Source organism: Solanum dulcamara, chromosome 3 (genome assembly GCF_947179165.1).
Source record: "Solanum dulcamara chromosome 3, daSolDulc1.2, whole genome shotgun sequence".
Lineage (NCBI taxonomy): Eukaryota > Viridiplantae > Streptophyta > Magnoliopsida > Solanales > Solanaceae > Solanum > Solanum dulcamara.
The window spans coordinates 12,502,027-12,527,755 of NC_077239.1; the positions used below are offsets into that span (position 1 = coordinate 12,502,027).

The 25,729-nt window shown below is 38.5% G+C and overlaps 1 pseudogene; it reads right to left on the reverse strand.

Annotated features, from left to right (window-relative positions):
* Positions 1–1,554: 1,554 nt before the first annotated feature.
* On the reverse strand, positions 1,555–25,729 carry LOC129883462 (uncharacterized; annotated as a pseudogene).

Here is a 25,729-nt window from a genome sequence, read left to right on the forward strand (position 1 = left end):
AAGAACCTATGATGCCTAAGCGCCGAAGTCTATATGGTGGTATCTGGGTCCGGCTATGTGGATCCCAGTGCAGCAGCATGCCTAATCTACTACGATGCCATGCTCCGCTATATAACCCACTACCCATCTAAGTAGCTCGCTGTATTATATTGGATCCCGCATGGCATTTTTATCATGAACTACCCTCATTTTTTGATCAAACTCCACTGTCGGGATGCCGGTGGAGAGTTTGGGCCATAGATGATATATTGGACAGCCTCTTTGGATAGACTAACTAGGATCTCCCGAACCAATGTGGTCAAGATAACTGGTTTTTCTAGTTCCTTTGCTTTGGAAGAAGCCAACTGTTCCATTGTGGTTGCGTATGATGCGTAGAACTCTCGGACCATGTTGTTGTTGTAACTCCTGGGGTGCTTAGCCATCCATTCTAATCTTTGATGATGGAACAAGTCATAAATATCAAGAACTCCTTCCAGCCCAATTATGATCACATGCGGCTTCTCAGTAATGGGTCTTCTCAAAGTTTGAAGATCATTCCTTTCTTGCCCCATTTTGTAGAAATCTAGAAGCCTAGGCATGCACCACCACTTCGTTGGAGTGATATGATTTGGATACCCTCACCAATAGTTCCATAGAGTCATAAGAGGACTCCTCCTCAGAAGTACTAAGTTCAGCATTCGTAGGCACATCTTTGAGGCATCGTCTAAAGTTTTCCATGGCTTCCTTCTTTGACGACACTTTTTTCCCACTACCCTGCTTTGGTGGTTGTTTTGGAGACATTGTACCACAAGAAAGAAGGAAATCCGTTGAATATTAAATTGGATGGACTTTGGGTTTGATTTTTCTAGATGCTCAATGGGTTTTAGGATTTGGGACAGTTTTGAGCTTCAAATTGTGTGCATTGATGATGGAATTTGGTGACATTTGTTTGGAAGAGAAGAGAAAGAATTTTTGTAATGGTTCAAATGACTTTATTTTATGTATTTCAGTTATGCGGGTTGGGTCAGTTATACTACCTGCGAAATAGGCAAGCTACGACCCATAAGAGTAGACACGGGTTGTAGGCTTGCATCATCATTTGTTTCAAAGGAAAGGAAACATACCTGGAGTCTACGAGTATAGACTATGAGACGTAGAGATGTCTACAGGTTGTAGAGTAGACTTGTAGACTTAAAACTGCTTTTTGTATTTAATTTAGGGTTGACGATTAAAGTGTACCAGCCGTATAAGTTACTACGACCCATACACTGGACTCATGTATCTTTCTGAGTCCTCTTCTGTTTCCAGTATTTCCAAGTCAGCATGGGAATGTACTCAACCTTTGCCCTAATTTTTTATGCTGTTTGTGACTCTTATTTGACATGTGCCTTAACAAAGTCTAAGTTTTCCTTAAAGCTAACAAGTAAAAGTACATGACTAAATTGGGTTGCCTCCCAAACAGCGCTTGATTTAACATCGCGGCACGACGTGGATATACTTAGTTACTCATACTTCACTAAGCTTTCATACTTCCATGGTTTTGATTTCATCCTCTGTGCTCATGTATACTTTGATTCATTGACCATTAACTTTGAACTTCGTACCATCCTTATTTTCTAACTCAACCGCACCATGTGGAAAGAATTGACTCACTCTAAGTGGTCCTAGCCATTTAGACTTGAGTTTGCCAGGGAATAAATGCATCCTTGAGTTGAAAAGAAGGACTAAGTCTCCGGGCGCAAATGTTCTCTTTTCAATCTTTTGGTTGTGATATTTCTTCAATCTTTCTTTCTACAAGGTTACGCTTTCATATGCATTTAGGCGGAACTCATCAAGCTCATTTATTTGATTCATCTTTTTCTTTGATGTGGCATCTTAATCCATGTTCAATTTCTTCAACACCGACAAAGCTTTATGTTCCAACTCTATGGGCAGATGACAAGATTTTCCAAAGACAAGTTGATAAGGTGACATACCTATAGGCGTCTTGAATGCATAGCGATAAGAACATAGAGCGTCATCAAGCTTCCTTGACCAATCCTTTCTATTTGCGCTCACCGTCTATGCAAGTATTTTCTTGATTTCACAATTTGAGACTTTAGCTTGTCCACTAGTTTGTGAATGATAAGGAGTTGCTACACTATGTCGAACCCTATACTTTTCAAGTAACGCTTTGAACAATTGATTGCAAAAGTGGGAACCTCCATCGCTGATTATTGCCCTTGTTGTACCAAATCTTAAGAAGATGTTATGCTTGAGGAAGGCGGTGACACCCCTTGCTTTGTTATTGGGAAATGCGATAGCTTCAACCTATTTAGACACGTAGTCAACTGCAATGAGGATGCATTTCAATCCACTTGAACTTACAAAAGGTCCCATGAAGTCAATTCCCCATACGTCGAATAATTCAATTACTAGAATAGGGGTGAGTGGGAGTTAATGTTTCCTTGAAATTCCTCCTTCCCTTTGGCAACGATCATAAGATTTGGTGAAATAATGAGCGTCTTGGTGAATTGTTGGCCAGTAGTACCCACATTATAAGATCTTGTAGGCTGTCCAGATACCACTATGATGGCCTCCGACGGGAGACAAATGGCATGCTTCCAAAATATTAATCATCTCTACTTCAGGTACATACCGATGAATAATCCCATCTGTACAGAAATGGAACAAGTATGGTTCTTCCCAAAAGAACTTTCTTAGATTAAACATGAACTTGCTGCGTTGATGAATATTTAAATCAGATGGCACTATATCACTAACCAAATAGTTGGCAACATCGGCAAACCATGGAATTAAGTCATGTGATGCTGTTAATACTTGTTTGTCTGGGAAGGTGTCATTTATCTCAACTCCATCTTCCAACTTTAACATCGCCTCTTCTTTAAGCATAGAGCGATGGTCTGCTACTTGGTTTTCTGTCCCTTTTCAGTCTTTCACTTCAAAGTTGAACTCTTGTAATAGTAATACCCAATGAAATATCTTAATGCAGCATGGTCTGTGTGTACAATGACTTTGGTGCCCAATAGGTAAGATCTAAACTTCTCGAAAGCGAACACAATGGCAAACAACTCTTGTTCTGTCACGGTGTAGTTTCTTTGAGAAATATTAAGGGCTTTGTTAGCATAGTATATTGGATGTAAAATATTCGTACGCCTTTGTCCCAATACTATACCAAGTGCTACTCCACTTGCATCATACATGACTTTAAAGGGATGCTCTCAATCTGGTGCAATAATGATAGGAGCTGATACTAAAATTTTCTTTAATTCTTCGAATGCTTCTATACATGCTTCATCAAAAGCAAACTTCGTCTCCTTCTCTAGTAGTTTGCATAAAGGATGTGCTATTTTGGAGAAGTCTTTGATGAAGCTGCGATAGAATCGGGCGTGTCCCAAAAAGCTTCGAATACCTTTTACGGAGATGGAAGGAGGTAACTTTGCGATTACCTCAATCTTTGCTCGATCTACATCAATGCCTTTATTTGAAATCTTGTGACCCAGCACTATGCCCTCTTTTACCATAAAGTGACACTTCTCCCAATTTAGCACAAGGTTGCACTCTTCACACCTTTTTAGTATGTCTTTGAGATAGGCCAAGAAATCCTCGAATGATTCACCAACCACTGAAAAATCATCCATGAAAACCTCAATTGTATCTTCTACCATGTCTGTAAAGATGAACATCATACAACATTGAAATATTGTCGGTGCGTAACACAATCTGAATGACATTCTTTTGAAAGCAGAAGTCCCATATGGGCATGTAAAGGTGGTTTTCTCTTAGTCTTCTAGTGCTATAGAGATCTGATTGTAGCCTAAATATCCTTCATGAAAATAGTACCAACCTTTGCCAACTAGACGGTCAAGCATATGATCTATGAAAAGCATTGAAAAGTGAGTTTTTCAGTCCATGAGTTGAGCTTGCAATAATTTATACACACTCTCCAACCGGTGATAGGCCTCATTGGAATGAGTTGATTTTTTGCGTTTGGCACCATAGTAATACCACCCTTTTTTGATACATATTGGATAGGACTTACCCAATTACTATTTGCGATTAGATAAACAACTCAAGCATCTAACCATTTGATGATCTCTTTTTTAACTACCTCTTGTATAGGTGGGTTGAGACGTCATTGGTGTTCAATGCTTGGTTTAAAATATGGCATGAGTTGGATTTTATGAGTATAGATGCTAGGTGGTATGCCAATGATGTCAGCTATAGACCACCTTATTGCTCTTTTGAAATGCCTTAATATAGATGTATGAGCTTCTAGTTACTTTTGATGAAGATCGATAGCTATTATTACCTACAGTGTGTTGTTGGGTCCCAAGAATACATATTGCAAGTGAGTTGACAATGCTTTTTTTTCTGGAAACGGACCTTACATGAGGCTCCTACCTCTCGTGTACAGTCAAAGGTTGAGCATCACCCCCAAGCCTTAACATAAATAACCAACAGAAAATAATACAAGGAGGGGGACATAAACCTTACCTCTGATCCTTGGTTGGTTCATAAGTTGGCTAACCTTCTAAGGTTGGCTAACTTATCCCTAATGCAAACAGATGCTAACTAGTAACTAGTAAAGCGGTAAACCTATAGGAGGACTCCTCCCGGTACAAGTCGACTAAGAAAGCATAAATGAGGGAGACTCTCCCCTTCCATGAGAAAACAAAAATTAACCTACACTAGTCTTATTCAACTATGCTACGATCATACATAGCTAAATTGAAGTAGAATAAGTATACGAAACTTCTATCTCACATGGGATGAGAAGGTTCTTTTCATCTTTGCCCTTTTTAGTCTTGTTGTACCAAGTAAGTCCAAATAGAAGGATGCATCAACATCTAGATCCTGATTATAGCATCTAAGGAAGATGCAAGGGGGAAAAACATAAGGAACTGTAGCAGCCAGCAGCTTTGTAGTTGTTGTTGAAGATGATGTGTAGCTGAATTATTGTATGTTGCAGCTTGTAAATGGTGCAGCTGTGGCTGACCTGCTGCCTGGAGATTCAACAGATGGTGCCTTGTACATTGGAGGGTTCTTGTGTGCCTAAACACAAACTAGGAGGGCTGCTGCAGGTGTTGTAGCATGGTAGTTGTTGGCTACACATACAAGTGCAACCATGCACTTTGTAATCCCTGCACCAGCAATGAAGAACTACCCTGCACAAAGAGGCACAAAGGCTGAAGATGCATCCACAATGTTGGAGCTGCAATTGGGATGTATAATTGCATGATTGCATTTTGTTTCCCTGGATTGCAGTTCAACAAGTAGGTAGCAGCTTGCAAGAGGCTCAGCTGTGTGCATAATCTTGAGAGCTTCCAGGTTGGTGCACCTCAGGCCTCTACAGCAATGGCTGTTGTCTCCCTTTGTTTGAAGCTTTGTGGACCTGCACAAGGAAGCCAAAGAAACAAACCAGTGTGTGAGTTGAGAAGGCTATTGCATACTTGTAAACAGCTTCTTTATTGCCTCCAAAGGAGAGTGATTAGCTCCTTTGAGGATATCTTGTGTGCCTGCACATGATACTGGAGTGCTGTTGCAGGTGTTGCGGGAAGGAAATTGGGATGGATGGAAGGTTAATGTATTGGTAATATCCTAGCATGCCAAAGCAACAACTAATTATGGAGGTTGTAGAGAATGCTGCAAATCAGTAGACCTCTCCTTGTTGCCTCCATAGTTGAAGTGATCAGCTCCTTAGAGTACCTGCATATGCCAATAAAAATAAAGCAATATACTAATAAGAAATTGCTTTATAGATGCTCCTTGTGAGCTGAAGGGAGAAGGAGTTGTTGAAGTTGTTGTTGGAGGCTACTATTGGTGCAAGTGCTGCAATATAAAGGCCTGTAATTGCTCTTTGTATGATGCATGTTGTTGGAGTTGTTGTGTGTTGTGGCTTGTATAACATGTCCACAAATGTTGCATGCCTTAATATATCTCCAGCCACCTGCATTTGCAAATACTGTATTTTCTGTAGTCCTACACCATTTGGAGGCCTTTTCCACAAGCTAGAAGCTCCAAATTACAAATTGCTCCCTCATTAGGCTTAAGTCGGCTAACTTTTTCAAGGTCGCTCGACTAATATCTTTAATTATCCGTTCGAGCTAAAACTTCTTGGGCTTTGCATATAATGCATTTCCTATAGTCCTACAACATTTGGAGGCCTTCTCCACAAGCTGGAAGCTCCAAATTGCAAATTGCTCCTTCATTAGGCTTAAGTCGGCTAACTCTTTCAAGGTTGCTCGACTAACGTCTTTAATTATCTGTTCGAGCTAAAACTTCTTGGGCTCTGTAGGAGTTATATTTGTTGTAATCCTGCATAATCTGGAGTCATTATGGTGTTGCATGATGCATTGTTGAGCTGCTGCTGGTGTAGGTCTATTGCATTCACTGCTGCTGCTGTAATGTAGTATATGCAAGTGACTTTGCTTAAATGTTGCATGTCTATGGTGGGTTGTTGGTCCAAGCATACCAATCCCAGCTGCTGCCACTCCAACACTAGGCTTAAAGCTGCATGATACCTTACATGGCCTGCAGTTGTTGGTTCCCATTTTCCAATTCTGCAGTTACCTACACAATGAAAAGTGAAAGGAAAAAAGAAGCTATATACTCTAATCCTTACCTCAGAGGGTAAGTTGATTGCTCTAGGAAGACAATAAACAAGGGAGACTCTCCCTTTTACAAAACTCCTAACTATGAATTTATACATAGGGAGTTCTGTATTACAATGGATGGTATACAAATCAAGGAGGTTGTTTGATCCTCTTCAGTTTTGTCCTCCTAAAATTTGGCATCCCCATTTTGTCTAGGAGGTAGTATCCTCTTGTTTCCTTAGGAAGATGTTGAGCACTGTAGAATTGAACCATGTTGTCAACACAGTGGCTGAGTTTGTAAAGAGTATATGCAACAAAGTTAGCTTCCCTATAATGAGTTCCAAAGTTGGAGGTTCCTCGATGGATGGCTTTGCGAGCAGATTTGCTCTATTCTTCAAGTCTAGATCGAGTCTCGTGGGTGTGTGATTGAAAGTCCTAAGTCTATTTAGTGCACAAACGATCTCATCATACTCTCTAATGTGATCATTATCAAAGTTCATGATGAAGGCAACTAAAGCTTCAACACCCAACCTCTCTTCAATAGATATGTCTAGTTGTAAATCATCGACAACATCAATCACGGATACAACTTGTAGATCATTGTGATGCTTCATTGCTCGACATACATCAAAAATCACCTCTTCATTATTTAGTCAAAATTTTAGTTTGCCAGTTTCTATGTCTACCAAAGCACGTCTAGTTGCCGAGAATGGTCTACCTGAAATGATAGGAACATCAAAGTCTACTTCGTAGTCACGAATGTTAAAGTCAGCAGGGAATATGAATGATTCAACATTTACTAGGACATCATAAAAAATGCCCACGGGCTTCTTCACAGTACAATCTGCCATTAAAAACTGCATTGACGTCGATTTGGGGGCTCTTAAGCCCAATTGTCGGAACACTGCTAGCGATGTCAAATTAATGCTATCATCTAGGTCGCACAACTCTTTTGCAAAATTGAATACCCCAATAGTACATGGTATAGTGAATGCATCTGGGTCTTTTTTCTTTTGCACAAGGGAGCGAATGGTGATTACACTACAATGATACAAGTTGTCGGCCAGTTCAAAGCTTACCATTCTCTTCTTTGTGACAAGATCTTTCATAAATTTGGCATAACCCAACATTTGTTCTAGCACCTCTATCAAGGAAACATTCACTAAAAGTTGTTTCAGCATGGAAATAAACTTAAGGAACTTTCCATCTTCGGCCTTTTCCTTCAATCTTTGTGAAAAAAGAGGGGGAGGTCTTGGCATTGGAATAGGAGTTAGATCAGCGTCTTTTGTATTGCCTGCTTTCTCATTATGCTTTACACCTCTTTTTTTAGGTTGTTCGGTGTTGGCTCTTCAATTATTGCTTCTTTCTCAATTTTTCTTTTGGTTTCATCCTCACTAACAACCACATTGTGTATATCATCCTCAAGTTTTGGCATAGGTGGATTAACCATTTGAGTGCCACTTTGGGTGGTCACCGCTATGTATTGCTCGTCATTCTTTGGATTTTGAATTATATTACTTGGGAGAGTCCCTTTTTGGTGTGATTTCAAAGATGATGAAATCTGTCGTAATTGTTGCTCAATAAGTTTTATGGATGAAGAATGTGATCAACTCTTTGATTCATTCTGGAAAGATCATTGCGTATCTCCTTAAGATTATCCTTTGTTGCATCATACCTTTTTATCCTCTTCGCATCATGTCTTTGATTCTTACAAGTTTGAATCCCCCATCTCGATTTCTGAGAGGGATGTATGCACCATCATTATTGTTGTCTCTCCTTTTCCAATCGCATTTTCTGTCTTGCCCACGATTTCAATCATTGTATCCATTTCGGTTGTAATTATAGTTTCCATCATGATTGTAATTGTTGTCGCAATTGTAATGGCCCTCTTGATTGAAGTTGCTATAGTTCCAACCTTGATTTCCTTGACCTTGGCACCAAGAATCCTGATTGGATGCTTGGGTGTTGGTCCAAAATCCCCCCACTTGATCATTCACATAATAGCCATCTTTCTCATATCCATAATCGTCATAACTTGGTGCCCTAATTTAATGGTCAATTGTATTAACTTTCTCCTGTCCTATGCTTTTGACTACCAACCTGATGTCTGTCTTTAATTGAGCGAGCTCTTGAAGTAACTTTTCATTTTTTTTTAAGTTAGGATTATGATTTGTGTGAACAGAAAAAGAGGTTTTTGAAGTTTATGTGTCCCTAGGGCTCCAAGCTCTGTTCGTCTTTGTAACACGATCAAATCTCTTTGCGGCCTATTGAAAAGTGTTAGCCAAAAATACTCCGCCAGTGATGGTGTCGACAATAGTCTTTCCATTATCATCAAGTGCACGATAGAATAGCTCAAGAAGTGACTCGTCCGCTATCATATGATTTGACACACTTCATAGATACTTTACAAATCTCTTCCAAGCTCCACAAATTGACTCTCCGGGCAACTATTGGAAATTATTAATTTTGTCAATTAGTTTCAACTTCTTGGATAATGAGAAATATTTCTCTATGAATGCTAGGTGTAATTCATCCCAAGTTGTGATGGAGTTGTACAGGAGTTTGGAAAACCAAATTCAAGTTTCGCTAGAAAGTGATAATGGAAAAATGCTCAATCCAATGATATCCATAATCAAGCCTGGGTCACCAATGCTTGGACAAACATATGCCACATTCTGGAGATTAATGTATGGATCTTTGGATGGCGATCCCGAAAAAAGTCCTTTACTATAAAGCATTTGAATCAGCCCACTAGTAATGCTAAACTTTGTTCCTGGCGGCTCTGGAGGTAACACAATCGCACTCGTAGTTTTGAAAGTGTTAGGATGAACCCTATAGTTGTTCTATATGCCAAATTCAGGACGTTGTCTCAGTGGAGGACGCTGCCTTGCTACTTGTGGGTTATTAAGGATATTCTGCGTTTGATGTTGCAGAGGATGTTGTGGTGCATTTTTATGTTGCTCTCCAAGATGTTTCGCTCCATCTCCAAGTTTGTGTCCTTCGCTATTATTGTTGTTGTTTGCCATCCTACATAATGCTCTTTCAATTTCGGGATTGAAAGGAATCAAGGGATTTCCTTGACTTCTCGTATTTGGCATGCACTAGGAATCAAACTTGTTATATCACAAACAAAAGGAAAAGTAACGTAAAATAAGGAAATAATGATTACCAATTAAATAATAAAATTAATCTTAATCTAAAAGCCAAATTCCCCGGCAACGACGCTAAAATTTGATACGCTCAAATTACCGTTCCCTAAAGAAGCATAAAGCGATCATTAATCAAATATAGAACCTAATAAAGGTTAGGGTCGATCCCACGAGGAATATGGTTTAGACTTTAGATTAATTATTTATTATTTTCAATAATAATCAAGTTATTTCTGGAAAAAAACAAGGGGGAGGGGATTTTTATAAACTAATCAATAAATTAAATAGCAAACTATCATGACCCAACCCCATAGATCGCGACTGGGGTCCGACCTGAACCCCCGTATACTTGTCTATTAGCTGTGGTCAAATCGGACTATAAACAATATAATACCATGTATCAGAATTCTATTGGGTGATAACATTTTCATAAACTTATAGCCTTTTTCATTTGTATCATATCATGAAAGGGCACGCAAGCCGACAAGGCTGCCATAACATAATAACGCATACCATATATCATGTAGACCCAGCTAAACCAAATTGATATATACAACCCACATATACAGATCTGCAGACCTTTAAAAATATTAACGATAATATATGACGGGACAAGTCCCCCCCCCCCCCCGTACCCCTGGATAAACAGAACAATTATATAAATTAGTGGCCAGTGCCAAAAACTTGGCTCCAATACAATAGAGCCTCTTCCAGTTGAGCTGAATAGAATCCTAAGCTGACGGACTCCCAAAACCTGTATCTATACCTACGGGCATAAAATGCAGCCCCCCGAAGAAAGGGGGTCAGTACGACATATGTACTGTGTATGTAAAACATAACATAATATAACTGGAAGCATATCTAAAATAAAGAAGTAGGGGATAAAATATCAAATTAGAAACCGGTAACTGTACCCTGTGAATCATAAAAACATACATGCTCAAATTATACAATATAGCCGGCCCTATCAAGGATCCAGTGAAATATATCTGTAGGACCATCATAGACCCGGTTCCATCACCGCCTTATTACAATACATCATCATATATATATATATAAGTACCTGACCTACTAGTAAGGGACTCGATGAGTTTTTTATGTTATTGCATTATCATGTCCTCGTATAGTGTACCCGGCCCTTTAGTGAGGGACTCGGTGGATAATGTAGTGAACTGTGTACGTCTACATACCCCAGCCCAGGACTCGGTGATAGAAGGGTTACAATATGCACGAGTAGAGTAGTGAGTAACCATATGCAATTTAAAACATTATCAGAGACTTGACCGTATAAGAAGATTAAGCTTTCGTCTGAGGACCCGAGTAGTAGTATAGTCGTCTTGAGTGCCCTCTAAATGCCATTATGGGCTATATCAACTATAATCTCAAGGACCCTAGACATGTATTAACGTAAGGTCAAATCGTTTATGGAACCAGAAACACTTATTATCATATAGTCTTTAAGACTTGGAGCCTGTACAGTTGGTACCTCTTTAACATATAGAAGTTTCCAGGGAAATAGTTCAACTACTATAGGAGTTCAATGTTCAGAAGTAAATAGGAGATTCTTAAGAATGGAATTATCCCGGAGCTCATATCATATTTAACTTACAACTAAGACATGCCAAAAGAAGAAGGGGAATAAGCTCTATATAGTCTGTACTTTCCTTTAGGTGGTCATTATGTACATATTTCATACCCGGACTATTATGGGGCTCGGTGAAAAACCATGATATCATAACCTCATTTTCATGACAAATATATCTCAGGGGAAAGGAAATATAGTTTCCCATATGCTACTCTTTAACCCGTAGAAGCCTTGAAAGACAATACTCAATTCTTGCAGGGGTTCCAACATCAAGCTGTGGATAGGGATTATGAGGCGTACTTGAATTTCTGGGAATAGAATTATCCCCACATTTCACATACAATTCACTTAAGGCTAAGATATGCCAAAAGGAAAGAGAGTTGGCTTTGCATACCTATGCCAAAAACATGTCAAGAGAAAGCTTCACATACCTCTTACGAGTTACTCTTTATCACGTTCGTCTCGTCGTCCTTTGAACCTATTCAACATGTAAGAAGTAAGAATATCAAAAACCCTTGACTTTTCAGCATTTAAGTTGCACCCAAGTATTCATAGAACTCATTTTCTCGCTCATCTTCTCGACTAGTTCTTTAGTTTGTTAAGGCGTTATCGGAAATCTGGCAGCACTTCTCCTGTAACATGCCCTATCTAAATTTTCAATTACATCCCTAAGTACTACAGCCAACCAACAACAATAACTTGTGGCTCATATATGTTACACCCCACATCTTTGAACTCGGAAGGTTCCTTAAGTTACTTAGAAGCTAGTATGTGAGCTACTTAAGTTACGACCCTATTGAACAACTCTAAGAAGGGAGAATGTGACACCCTATGGTAGGGAAGGTTGGAAATAGGTTCAAGAGGAGTCGGAAGGAGTTGGAGGCCAAGTAACGGGTCGTAGGACTCGACTTATCTACAAAAAACTACTAAGTTAGAAGTATTACATACATGAGTTACTTGATTACATACCAAGCTTGCGTAGCAAGGGTTTCATAGGCTCTTAAAGTGAGATGAGATTACGAACGAGATTACGAACCCACGAGGAAGAAAAAAAAATTTGTGGGGAAGCCAATGGGAGGGTGACACATGGAAGCACCTAAGCAAGCAGGTGACCCACCATCTTGAGGTCAAGTAGGTGACCCACCTTCTTGGGGAGATGGGCCCCACTGCCACGTGGCAGCCCCTCCTTGATGGCATGGATCTGTGGCCCAATAGGGGGCTGGACACGTGTCCCCCTTAGGGGATGACACGTTTCACCACCTAGGACCACCTAAATATATGTATATATGACTAATGGCTTCAGTTCTGATCCAAAAAAATTAGCAGCAACAAAGGAAAACAAACCCTAGGGCTAAGGAGAAAATTACGACGGCTTGGGAGAAAAATAAGGTAAGTCCCGATTTCGTCCCATAAATTAATTATATAGCATATACCACGATGATATGGAAGTATTAGTAGAGTAAAATTAGAGTTTGGTGAAGCCAAAAAATAGACAGCAAGCTGCCACGACGATTCAGCACGTTAAAAAAAATTCTGAGGCGCGATTTTGGCGAGTTCTAGCTAATTTCGGGAAAGGTAAGTTCTTCCCCTCTAATTTGAATTTTATGATATTAAATTAGGGTGTATTAAACACCTTAGGGTCTTCTGTAAGTTGGGGAAAAGGTTTTAAAAGTTCGGCGTTCGAAATAAACGAATTTGGAATCGCTATAGTTAAATTGTTGTCGAAATAAGGTGTTGTGCGCGTGGGGGCTGCTGCTGGTTGTGTTGTGGTGTGTTGCAGGGTCTAAAAGTTATCTAAAATAGGTGGGGTATATGCTGGTTGTATCCACACGACCCTCCGCTTTGCAATTAAAGGATTCGTGAAAGAAAGATTAAAAACTCTAGTTTTGGTATCTTAGTTTCGAGTGAATTGTTGGGGGTTTATATTGTGTAATTTTGTCGTAATATGTATATGTATGAGCTGCTGGTTGTATTTTTGGTTGGCTTCAGGTGCTAAGGACATGGTTGGGAATTCGGATAGGGCACATTATAGGGGAGGTGCTGTCCAATTTCCGTTAACGCCTTAACTAGTTAAGGAACTAGTGGAGAAGGCGAGCGAAGGGATGAATGTTATGAATACTCGTGGGTAGTCGAAGTTGCTAAAAAGCCCAAGGTTGTTAATACTTACATTACTTCCATGTTAAATAGGTTTCGAGGACAACGACGTGGACGTGATTAAGAGAAGTCCATACGAGGTATGTGAAGCTTTCTTTTGGCATGTTTTTGGAATAAGTATGTAGAGCTATCCTTCTTTTCTTTTGGCATGTCTTAGATGTAAGTTATGAACGATATGTATATGATATATGGGATTCAATCCATTCATAAAGCCCTGAATATAAGTCGAAACTCTTATTTACTTCTTGATGTTAGAACTTCTGCAATAGCTGAGTTATTGCCCTTAAGTCTTTTATGTGATGAAAAGTAGTACATGTAAAGCCTATCTCTTCTTTCCTTTGGAATGGCTTAATTTTAAGTAAAATGATATATGATATGGGTTTAGAGGTAATTCCAGTTATGAGCTCTGAGTGTAACTCATGACCTGTAGTGACTTCTAAACATTCAGAGTCTGAAAGTAATCAAATTACTATTCTCGAGCCTGCTATATAATGAATAGTAAGTGGAGGTACCAACTTTTCTTTTTAAAGGCTCTGAAATGATAAATGTGTCTGATTGCATAAGTTGAGTCTTTGCCTAGATAAATTGTGTTTCTGGTTGCATAGACTATATTTCTGATTGCATAAATTATGTGGCATTATCTTGATGCATGTCTGTGATCCCTGAAGCCCCAACTGATGCAAGCCCTAATGACATCTAAAGGGGTATCTCGTATAATTACTCCCCTGGTCTTCAGGTGATGGTTCACTTGACTGTTTCATCGAGTCTCAGGTAATGACTTAGTTGCATATGATTTCTCACTACTCTATTCGTGCATACTATAACCCATCCTTCCTCGAGTCCCATGATGGGCTGGGAACGTTATCATGCACAGTGTTACTACTTCTTTCACCGTGTCCCGGGCCGGATGTGTATAGTTCCACGCACGAGGAAATGATATCGTACGTGAGGTGTGATATATGTTATATGTTATGACGATATGATTATTCACCGAGTCCCGGGCTGGATGTAATGTGATAGTATATGTGGCGGAATAAGGAAAGAACACCGAGTCCCTCCTTAGAGGGCTGGGTACGGTATGTATATTATGATGGTACGCTATAGACGTACACCACTCCATTCACCGAGTCCCTCACTAAAGGGTCGGATACTTTATATAGGCATGCATATGAGATTAGAGTGATACATTATGACCCTGAGCCCCGCAGTGAACTGGGTGGAATACGATGATGTACATGATAAGATTATACCGTATACGATGATATGATACCGTATATGATGATATGATGAAATAAAATACGTGATGATACGATGACGTGTGAATATGAGAAAATGCTTATGACACCGAGTTCACTTGAGGGTCGAGCACAGCATATTATAATGTGTATGATTTACGTGTCGTAAAGTATAGGTACATTAATTTGTTAAGTTATTATACTTGTCCCCTGCATCCTTATTTCAGTTATAGCCTCAGTTTTGATGTGTTATACTTTACATACTCAGTACATATATCGTACTGACCCCCCTTTTTCTCGGGGGGCTGTGTTTCATGCCCGCAGGTACAGATGTTGATTCTAGAGACCCGTCAGCTTAGGAGTTCCTCTCATCTGTGTCAGAAGTTCTTCACTGTTCTAGAGCCTAAACTTTGATGCTGGTCGCTTAATGTATATATTTGTACATTCAGGGGTACGGCGGGGGCCCTATCCCGCCATATGTTGTTGTTACTATTCTTAGAGGTCTGTAGACATATGGATGTGGGATATTTGTGAGTTTATTTCGATTGTGCCTATACGGCATTTTATGAGTATTTTTATATTACAGCAGCCTTGTCGACTTGTATGCCTTTATGTGTTATGAGACGAGTGAAGGAGGCCATACGTACACGAAAAAGTTTTAACTCATTGGGGTTTTTTTATGAGTAGTATCACCTTGTTCATAGTTCAATATGACTATAACTGATAGGTAGGTATACGAGGGGTCCAGGTCAGACCCCATTCATGGCCTACGGGGTTGGGTCATCACAATATACACACAAAACATGGCAACATTACACCACACAAGCTCCAAACAACTTGCTGAAAATTACAATACCAAAATAGGGTTTCTAGTCTCTATTTTGAAAAACCTTTAACCGTACAAAGTGGAGGGTCGTGTGGCTGAAACCAGCAGCTCCCATACCTCCTTTAGAACAATTTTTAGCCCTGAAACACACCACCACCCCACCTACAGCCACAGCACCACAGCACAACACCCTACTCGACTTCAATTTAACTATAATAACTCCAATTGAGATTGTTTTCAACATCAAGCATCTTTATGAGATTTTCATATTTCCAACCACACTCAAGAAATTTAATACACTTCATAATAACACCATAACCCCTAATTTGAAAGAAAAATCCTTACCTTACCCGAAATTGGCCAAAACCCACTTCGGTAACCTCTTGAAGTGCTGAAATGGAGCGAACTGTTTGTGTCACTTCTCTGCTGCCAAAAATTGTGATTTTATGCTATTAAAAACTGTTATATAACCGTGGGATACCTTAAATAATTAATTCATGGAACAAAAGTCAGAGGCTTACCTTTTTGGGACCAAACCCGTAGCCCTCCTCTTTGGCTCTCTAGATTTTTCCTCTTCAAGTTTCTAAGTGTAGGGCTGAAGAAATGACTTCCTAGTCATCATAATATATATATATATATATATATATATATATATATATATATATATATACCTCCACGTGATCAAGAAAAATCTTAGATAATTAATTCATGGAGAAAAATTGGAAACTTACCCTCTTTTTTTGCTCAAACCCGTAGGTACTCTCTCTTAGGCTTTAGGATTTTTCTTCTTGTTCTTGGCTGATTTTTGGATAAAGCACAAGTTATTAGTCACATAAAATACATATATATGTTGGCTTTGGAGGTGACACATGTCATCCCCATAGGGTGACACATGTCCAGCCCCTATTGAGCCACGTATCCATATCTTGCTCCTAGGTTGCCACGTGTCCTTGTGGGGCCCACCCCTAAGTAGGTGGGTCACCTACTTGACCCCAAGCAGGTGGGTCACCTGCTTCCATGTGTCACTTTTACAAGCTACCACGTGGTGGCTCCTCTTGCTGTCACGTGTCAGTCTCTCCTCTTCTACGTGGATTTGTAATCTCGTCTCATTTTAAGAGCCTATGGAATCCTTGCTACGTAAGCTTGGTATGTACTCAAGTAACTTAAGTATGTAAGACTCCTAATTTAGTAGCTTACGTAGGTAAATCGAGTCCTAGCCCTATTTCCAACCTTCCCTCTCACGGGGTATCGCATCCTCCCTTTCTTAGAGTTATGTGCTAGTGTAGTATATCATTTGGCTCACATGACAACTTCTAAGAACTTAAGATACATTCCGAGTTTAAGAGTGTGGGTGTAACACAAACATTAATGAATGAAAGTACGGTTTAATGTGGTTTAAATGAATAAGAAGTGAAACTAGGAATTTATGTGTTTTCCACGAATCCTTAACGAAGTACACATTTTATTAGTAATTCTTTCCTAGTGTGTTACATGTAGAATCAGTAAGTTAATTTCACATAAATCCTTGATCCGGCAAATAGGTAAATTTCATTACGCCACTTGATCCGTCTATGAGTGTATGCTTTACTAACCCTTACCAACGATCCCAGATTTAGCTATCCCTTGATCCATTCAAGCTAATTAGATGAGGATGATTAGCCGCAAATCTTGTTGAATAATCCCTTTTCTCATCAGTTACCTCCTTGATCCAGAAAGTAAGGATAAGGCGAGTTCTAATATTGGCCACCGTTAAAAAGCAATCAAATCGAAGGGGAAAATAATACATGCATGCACACTATTCAAGAATTACTTTTTATTAAGTTCTATGTCATTAATTTTTCATGGTTCCCAAAACCCTAGTTGTGGAATTAGCTACTCATAACTACGTTTTCACACTTAATAGCATTCAAGTTAAAAGAAATTATAAACTTACAATGAGAAGTGTGAAAGTTCAAAAAATCTTCAATAAAATCTGAATGTAAAATATCGATAACAAAACCCGAATTCAAGAATAAAAGCTCAAAAATAGTTTAAGCTATACTCTCAAACCCAAAAATGTACATACATAAATCTAAACCTAAGAAGTGTATTTATAGACTAACTTTCCTAAATACATATGGATTTGGAAACCATAGGAGAATAAAATTTGGATCGGGTCTAGGGGTCGTAAGCTTTCAGACGAGCCGTAGACCCAGCTCGTATTCTTTCACCTTGAACTGATGGATTCTTATTCTACACAGTGAATCTCTACAGCTCGTTATCTTGAGAACGACTCGTCAATAGGGGTCGTAGACACTATCATTTCACCCCTTGTAACTTCTAGCCACGACTGACTACTACGCCTCATTTAAATGTCTATGACCCGTATAACCTGCTCATTTCCTTCATTGTTACTTCATTCCTTCACTGTATGCTTTGACGACTAAAACCTATGACCCGTATGTCAAATTATGATTCATAGTCTGAGCACGTAGACCTCAAAAATTACCTTCCTTCAGTACTATAATCCCTAAATCATTTCTCCAACTTAGATTCCTACAAAATATGCACAACCAACATCAAACATGCTAATATATACTTAAAATACATGCATATTCTTAAGTTTTAAAGCACTAAAAATACCGTAAATACACGGTACATCAACAGGCTCAAAGCATATCCTCTAACACATGAATCATCCATTCAGACCGGCCATCGATCTATGGGTGGAAAGTTGTACTCATATCTAACCTAGTATCCAAACCATGTTATAGTGCCCTAAAAAGAGAGAAGTAAACAACAAACCCCGATCAGAAACTGTCACGCCCCTAGCCTACACCCTGGATATGGCCGACATTCAAAAACTATTGTTGGTCTCAAGCGAACCACTTGGCTAGGCTAACTCACTCAGTGGAAGACCTCATGAAATAAACTCATATGAGCATAATAAAGCATCCACTTAATAAGCTTTAACATTATTCATGAAACTCAATATATAAGATGTATGAGACTTAACTCAAAGTTTCAAAACATACTCAAGAAAATAAACGGAGCTATGTTTACTAGTCTATGAAGTCTCTAGAATACTGAGTCTAAAATAGGTGTCGGGATAGACCCACGACTACCTCAAATAATTAATTTAATAATTGAAAATAAAGACTTAAGTGAGCCTTTAATAGCAAAGATGTCTCACCAAAATCTGGGTAGGAACTGATCATCAATGGTGCGCTAGTTGAGGATCTCTATCACCTATATCTGCATCATCAAACGATATATGTCAACTGGCGTCAGTATATAGAATGTATGAGTATGTAAAATGGAAAAAAAAACTTACTCAGGATACTCAACTCAAGGACTCAACTCTGAAAATAGCTCAACTCAAAATAAGCATTACATATAATAAGAAACAATGCTTTAAAAGATAATAATGCAACTCAGTATATAAAAATATAATAATTTTACTTTTTATGGAGTTTCTCTAACCGACAACCATCACTTATGAGCTACGTGATGATACAATGAACTGTTGTCATTGCCATAACCATCCAATACCTTGCCAGTGTAAGGTACATAAACTCATCTCTAGATTCAATAAAAGTCCTCTTTTTGGACAATGAGAAGTCGCCCAAATGAATGGTACGATCCTATCCTACGCTGGATATGTAGTTTATGGGATTCGAGTTGTTCTATACTCTTACTTAAATCGGTGTTCAATACTACTTCTAAAAATACAATTTATATCCGCATAACTCAAGTGAATGTGATTACTCAAATAACTCATTTTGTCTCTTTTGGACTTAGCTCAAAAATTGATTCTTCTCAACTCATCTCTACTTTTTAAAATAAGCATAAAATCAACTCAACTGAATGCATTTAAAAGAAAGATTTGACTTCTCAACTCAATCTCAAATAGGTGAAAAAAATAAACTTCACATCATTTATACTCAAGAGTTCTCATGCTCAAAATAATGGTTAAGAGACTTCTCAACTCATGCTCAAAATGATACATAAAGACTTCTCATACTCAACTCAATTTTCAAAATGATAAATGAAAGTCTCCTCAAATTTAACTCATGCTCAAGCTATTTTTCAATCAAATAATGAAAATAATTACTCATTCTTTAACTCAAGCAATGCATAACATAATAAATTTAAAATTCAAGTAGGATTCATAGGAATGCAACCATGAATCCCAAATCACAAAACTCAACTAAGGAAACTCATCAAGCTATATTTGAATACTCTTAAGAACATAATGGAATTTAGATAGAAACTCAAGAATCGCATTTATCAGAATTAAAAACTCAAACTTAAAAATCAACTTGATTATATAGATATGTAGGGCACCAGGAGGAACTTAGTCCATCATTGTGATAGCTTACATACCTGAAATCAAGATTTCCTAAGCGAAAGTGAAAGGCAGGCTTGAATTTCTTGAATCCTAACTTCTCATCTTCTCCTTAACTCTTGTCCTTAAAAGTTTGGGTGAATAATGAGGGGGAAAACCCTTTGGTAATGATAAGGAACAAAATTTAGTCCCAAAATGGGTTGGGTTAAGTTTGGAAAAGGTGGGAAAAAAACTGTAAATCCCCTCAATAAAATGAAATCGAACAAAATTCAGTCTCGTGGATATGGTCCCCAGATCAAGTTTTATGAATTTTTCCTTCTCTGCGCTGCGGGGACATCGTGGACTCCATGTCTCAAAAAATATGTGGATCAAAATTACCCACAGACTTGGTCCCAAGTTTGATCCTTCATAATTTTTTCACTATTTCTTAGAATAGGCTAAGTCAAAATAGTATAGGGTGTTACAGAAACAATAGATATAGGACTCCATGAAGCCGAATGATCTGACTAATATACAACTGGGCTAACTTATCCACCGTATACTTCACCCAGACTGGAATGAAATGGGCAGAATTGGTCATTTTGTCAACAACTACCCAAATAGAATTATAACCACCTAAGGTGGTAGGTTAGCGCACAACAAAGTCCATGATAATTCATTCCCACTTCCATGTAGGAATCGGCATCCTCCAAGTTGCACCTCTAGGACATTGGTACTCGCACTTGACCTGTTGGCAGGTCAAACACTTGGACACAAACTCAGCAATATCTTTCTTCATCCCACACCATCAGTAGTGTTGTCTATAATTATGATATATATTTGCCACACTCGGGTGAGTAGAATATTAAGAGAAATAAGCCTCCTCTAGAATCAATCTGATCAAGTCGCCACCTTGGGCACACAAATCCTGCCCTCATTCCTCAAAACACCATTCGAATCAAGTATAGCCTCCTTGGCCTCCCCTCTCAACACCTTGTCTCGAATGAGACATAGTTTCTCATCCTCAAACTATCGCTCCCCTCATCTTCTCAAATAAGGACGAATGAGCCTCAATAAAAGCAATAAAACCCTGCTCTCCTAAATAACCCTTAAATGGATGAAGTTGTTGGCTAACCTCTAAACATCCCTATCCAAGGGCCTCCTATCAACACTAATTGTGGTGAGGCTCTCCACACTAGGAGCCTTCCTACTCAAAGCATTGGTCACTATATTAACCTTCTCTGGATGATACAAGATAGTCATATCATAGTCCTTCAATAACTCAAGCTACCTACAACACCTCAAGTTCAGATCCCGCTGACTAAAAATGTACTAAGACTCCAGTGATTGGTGAATACCTCATAATGCACACCATATAGATAATATCATCAGAGCTTTAACACAAATACCACCATCGCTAACTCCAAATAAGTTCGGTAGAACGTGGGTCTCCAAAACCCGATGTCGTAGGTTTAAATCCTACAGAGCGGTAGGGTAGTTCTTCTCATGGGACTTTAACTTTCTGGAAGCATAGGAAACCACCTTCTTTTTTTGCATCAACACCCCACCTAAACCAACTGTGAGCATCAAAATATATGGTGAATTCTACGCCCTCCTCGAGTAGAGTTAAAATAGGAGGTGAAGTCAATAAAATTTCGAGCTTTTGAAAGCTTACTTCACGCTCAATGGATCAATGAAAATCTATAATTTTTCGAGTCAATCTAGTCAAAGAAGTCACAATAGTGGAGAAACCCTACACATAGCGTCTGTAATAACTAGCCAACCCTATAAAACTATGAATCTTGGTAGTGGTAGTACGCCTTACCCAACCTCTAACTGCCTCAATCTTGGTCGGATCCACTCTAATACCCTCCTTAGAACTACATATCCTAGAAATTTCACAGATTTAAGCCAAAACTCACACTTAGAAAAGTTTGCATATAACTTTTTCTCTCTCAACTTCTGAAGCATCGATATCAAATAGCGAGTATGATCTTCCTCATTCTTGGAATATACCAAGATATCATCAATGAATACAATGAAAAAAGAGTCTAAATATAGATGAAATACCATGTTCATCAACTCCATAAATATTGTCGGGGCATTAGTCTACTCAAATGAAATAACCAAGAACTTATAATGGCCATAATGGGTCTGGAAAGCTGTCTTAGGAATATTCAAAGCCCTAATATTCAATTGTTGATAGCCTTACATCAAATTAGTCTTAGATAACAATGCTATTTCTTGAAGCTGGTAAAAAAATCATCAATACGAGAAAGAGGATAGTTTTTCTTCATAGTCACCTTGTTCAACTGTCTATAATCGATGCATATACTCATGGACCAAATCCTTTTGTAATGACCTATTCTATCGTTACTAAAAATATCTGCGATAAAGGTATATAAATCTTATTATCATAAGATTAGGATCAATTCCTTAGATCAACTTTAAATGACCATATCTCTCATCCTATAAAAAATTAGGTAGACTATAACTTATCAAATTAAAGGTCTACGAGTTTTCTTTCCAACTCCATCAAATTTACCTCATTTGGAGTTTGGAGTAAAACGTTATGCCCATGTTACTAAATAATATTTAGGTTGAGCCACCATGGCGGGATTGTACCCATCATGGCGAGATCCGATGGGCAAGAATAAAAAAGGGGTGAATTTTTATTATCTCCTTCTTTCGTTAAGTGTCAAAATAGATGAGAGTTATCCTAAAAAGCTGCTCTAGGCTTTGAGAAAAGAGAGGAAGGAAATTCTAGTGCAAGGAAGGCTATGACTCACAGATCTCAATCCTATCTCCGTTGTTTCTCAATTCATAAGTCAAGGATTGTGCTATAATCCTTCTACAATGGCTTGGTGCCAGGTAGAATAGGTTTTCTCAATTGAATAGTTATAAATTCGTTCCCATTATTGAAAAGAATGTAGATTGACAGGAGATTTCATGTCTAGGTCTTCGGGCATGGAGTCTGGATGGTTAAATTATTGTCACTTGTTGTTTAAAATAGGAATGTATGATGTGGGTCATGATTATTATGTGACTATTGATAAAGGTCTGATCTTTGAATGTAAACCTTGGTGGAAACTGTTTAGAAGGCCAATGACTCTTGCAAAATTAAATGTAGACACTTGACGGGGTATTATGAGATCATGAGACTTGTGGGTTATGGATATTGGGGTGTATATAGGGATAGGCTTACACATAATTATGTGTGTTCATGCTAATTATTCCCTATAAATGACTTGAGTAACACGTATCATGAAATAAAGGGTGAATATGAATGATTTCTGAGATTAATTACATGCAATGGACCTGTTACTTGATTGCTCAAGTATATGCAATATTCGTTGTGAATTGTGATTGTGATTGCGGTTGTGATTGATGTACATACATACACACACACAAATATATATCTATATATATATAGATAGATAGATAGATATGAATCGGGTGTTACGTGCCGACACATATACATATAGGGATCAAATTTCATATTTTGACATATATAAATATATAAGGATCGAGTGTCACGTGCTGACACATACACACGCACATATGTATATAGATATCAGATGTCATATGCTGACATATATATATAGGGATCATATTTCACATGCCAACATATATTCATATTAGATCGGATGTCACATTCCGGCACATATATATTTATATATAAACATTAGATTAAGTGTCATTTTCCAATACATATACTAACAATTTGGGTATGTGTTCCATGCGAGGACTAAGTATGTGTGATGATTCCATGAGAGAACCAAGTAATTGTCGAAATTGTGATTAAGCATGCTCATCCTGTGTAATAATTATTACAAAAGGATTAAAGGTCCAAGTGTTTACCATGTTGACTTTTTTATTTGAGATTGACACTATGAACTGAATGATGCTTATAAACTTGCAAATTGATAACTTGTTCTTGTATATGCCTGTTCAGATTATATTATGGTTTCTAGATGAATCTTTATCATCTAGTTGAGTCTTTATCGTAGATATGAGGTCATGGGCAGCCAAGTGGAGAGCATTTAATGTGTTATTAAGTGAGATTAGTGACTTAGAGTCAGGTATTGATGGTTTTCTGTTGATGCATGTGAAAAAGAGAGGATTGGGAGAGAATTAAGAGGTTCTTCCTTCGGGCAGGCCGCCCTGGCGGAAGGAATCTCGCTATGGTGAGGCCACCGTAGAAGGCTAGGTTCCGCCATAGAGGGCTAGTACGGTTAAGAGCAGAGCCTTAGTCCACCCAAATATTTCTCTCTTGAAAGTGAAATGTTAATTATTCTAGGGCCATGTGTTGATGTGAAAGCTAAAGGTAGTAGACTGGTTAGACAGAGTTAGTGGTGGCCGTATTTCAGAAAATCCTATGTTTGATAGAAGGGATAGGCCTTGATCTGTATTAAAGTTGGTAGTGGACTAACTAGAAAAATAAGTGTTAGGCTTTAAGAACATAAGTAGGTTAATGAAAATGTTAAGAGTTGATGCATAAAGGTTTGACGGGTGTATTTCCTTAAGTGCATGCTTTCTTCTTGTTGATTTCTTTATATTATACAGTGGGTATTGGATTAACTGATGATTCCTACCAGTACGTGTTATTTTTACTGATACTGCTCTTGCTATGCCACTTGACATAGTCTGGTTACAAAGTTTGTGATATTTCATAAGTGAAGACAAAGATGATTCTCCAACAGCTTCTACTATTCCTTCCTTATGGTGGGAGCTGTGTCATTATTCTATTTTATATATTGTATCTTTAGAAGCTCTTGTACCTATTTCGAATAGAATCCTTGGGGCTGTTAGAGTGTTTCTTGTACTCAACCTTAGAATTTTAATTTAATATATAGCAATTTCATAACTCTTTTAAGTTGTTGTCTTGGTATTTGTCAAACTTCCGCATGATATTTTCATTTAAGGGTTCTCCTACTTAGGTGTTAGAGTAGGTGCCCGCATGGCTCGGTGGGTTGGGTCGTGATACCTTCTTCTTTACAAATAGAATCGATGAGCCCCAAGGTGACACACTAGGACGAATAAACTCTTTACTCAACAAATCTTGCAATTGTTCCTTCAACTCAGCCAGGGCCATGCGATATAGAGGAATAGAAATAAGATTAGTGCCCGGCTCCAAGTCAGTAGAAAAGTCGATGTCCCTATACGGAGGAACACCAGGAAGATTAGTAGGAAATACATCAGCAAACTCCCTAACCATGGGCATAGACTACATAGGGAGTGATTCAACATTAGTATCCTGAATGAAGACCAAATACGACATACACCCCCTATCAATCAACCTCTGAGCACGGATATAAGAGAAAATCTTACTAGGATAAGAACCACTAGTATCCTTCCACTCAATCCTTGGAGAACTAGGTATTTCTAAGGTAACAGTCTTAGCATAATAATCAAGAATAGCATGATAGGGAGAAAGCCAATCCATACCTAATATAACATCAAAGTCTATCACCCCCAGAATAATCATGTCTACCCAAGTATCATACCTAGCCAAGGAAACAAGACAAGATTAATACACTCAATCCACCGCTAAGGGCTCACCCATGGGTGTAGAAATATAAACAAGCGCAGGAATACGATCACATGTCAAATCAAATCCAAATGCAAAATAGGTAGACACATAGGATAATGTAGATCTTGGATCAAATAACACATACGTAGGTCGATGACAAACTAGGATGATACCTATTATAACTATGTTAGAAGCCTTAGACTCGAGTCTCCCCAGAAAAGTTTAACACTAATCTCCTTTGCCGCCACCAGTCTATAATGTACCTTTACCTCCTCTCTGCAGCACTATAGCACCACCAGCACCCCTACCAAAAGTGCAACCGCCTCTATCATACTGAGCTCTACCCTGACCCTGGGTTAGAGGCAT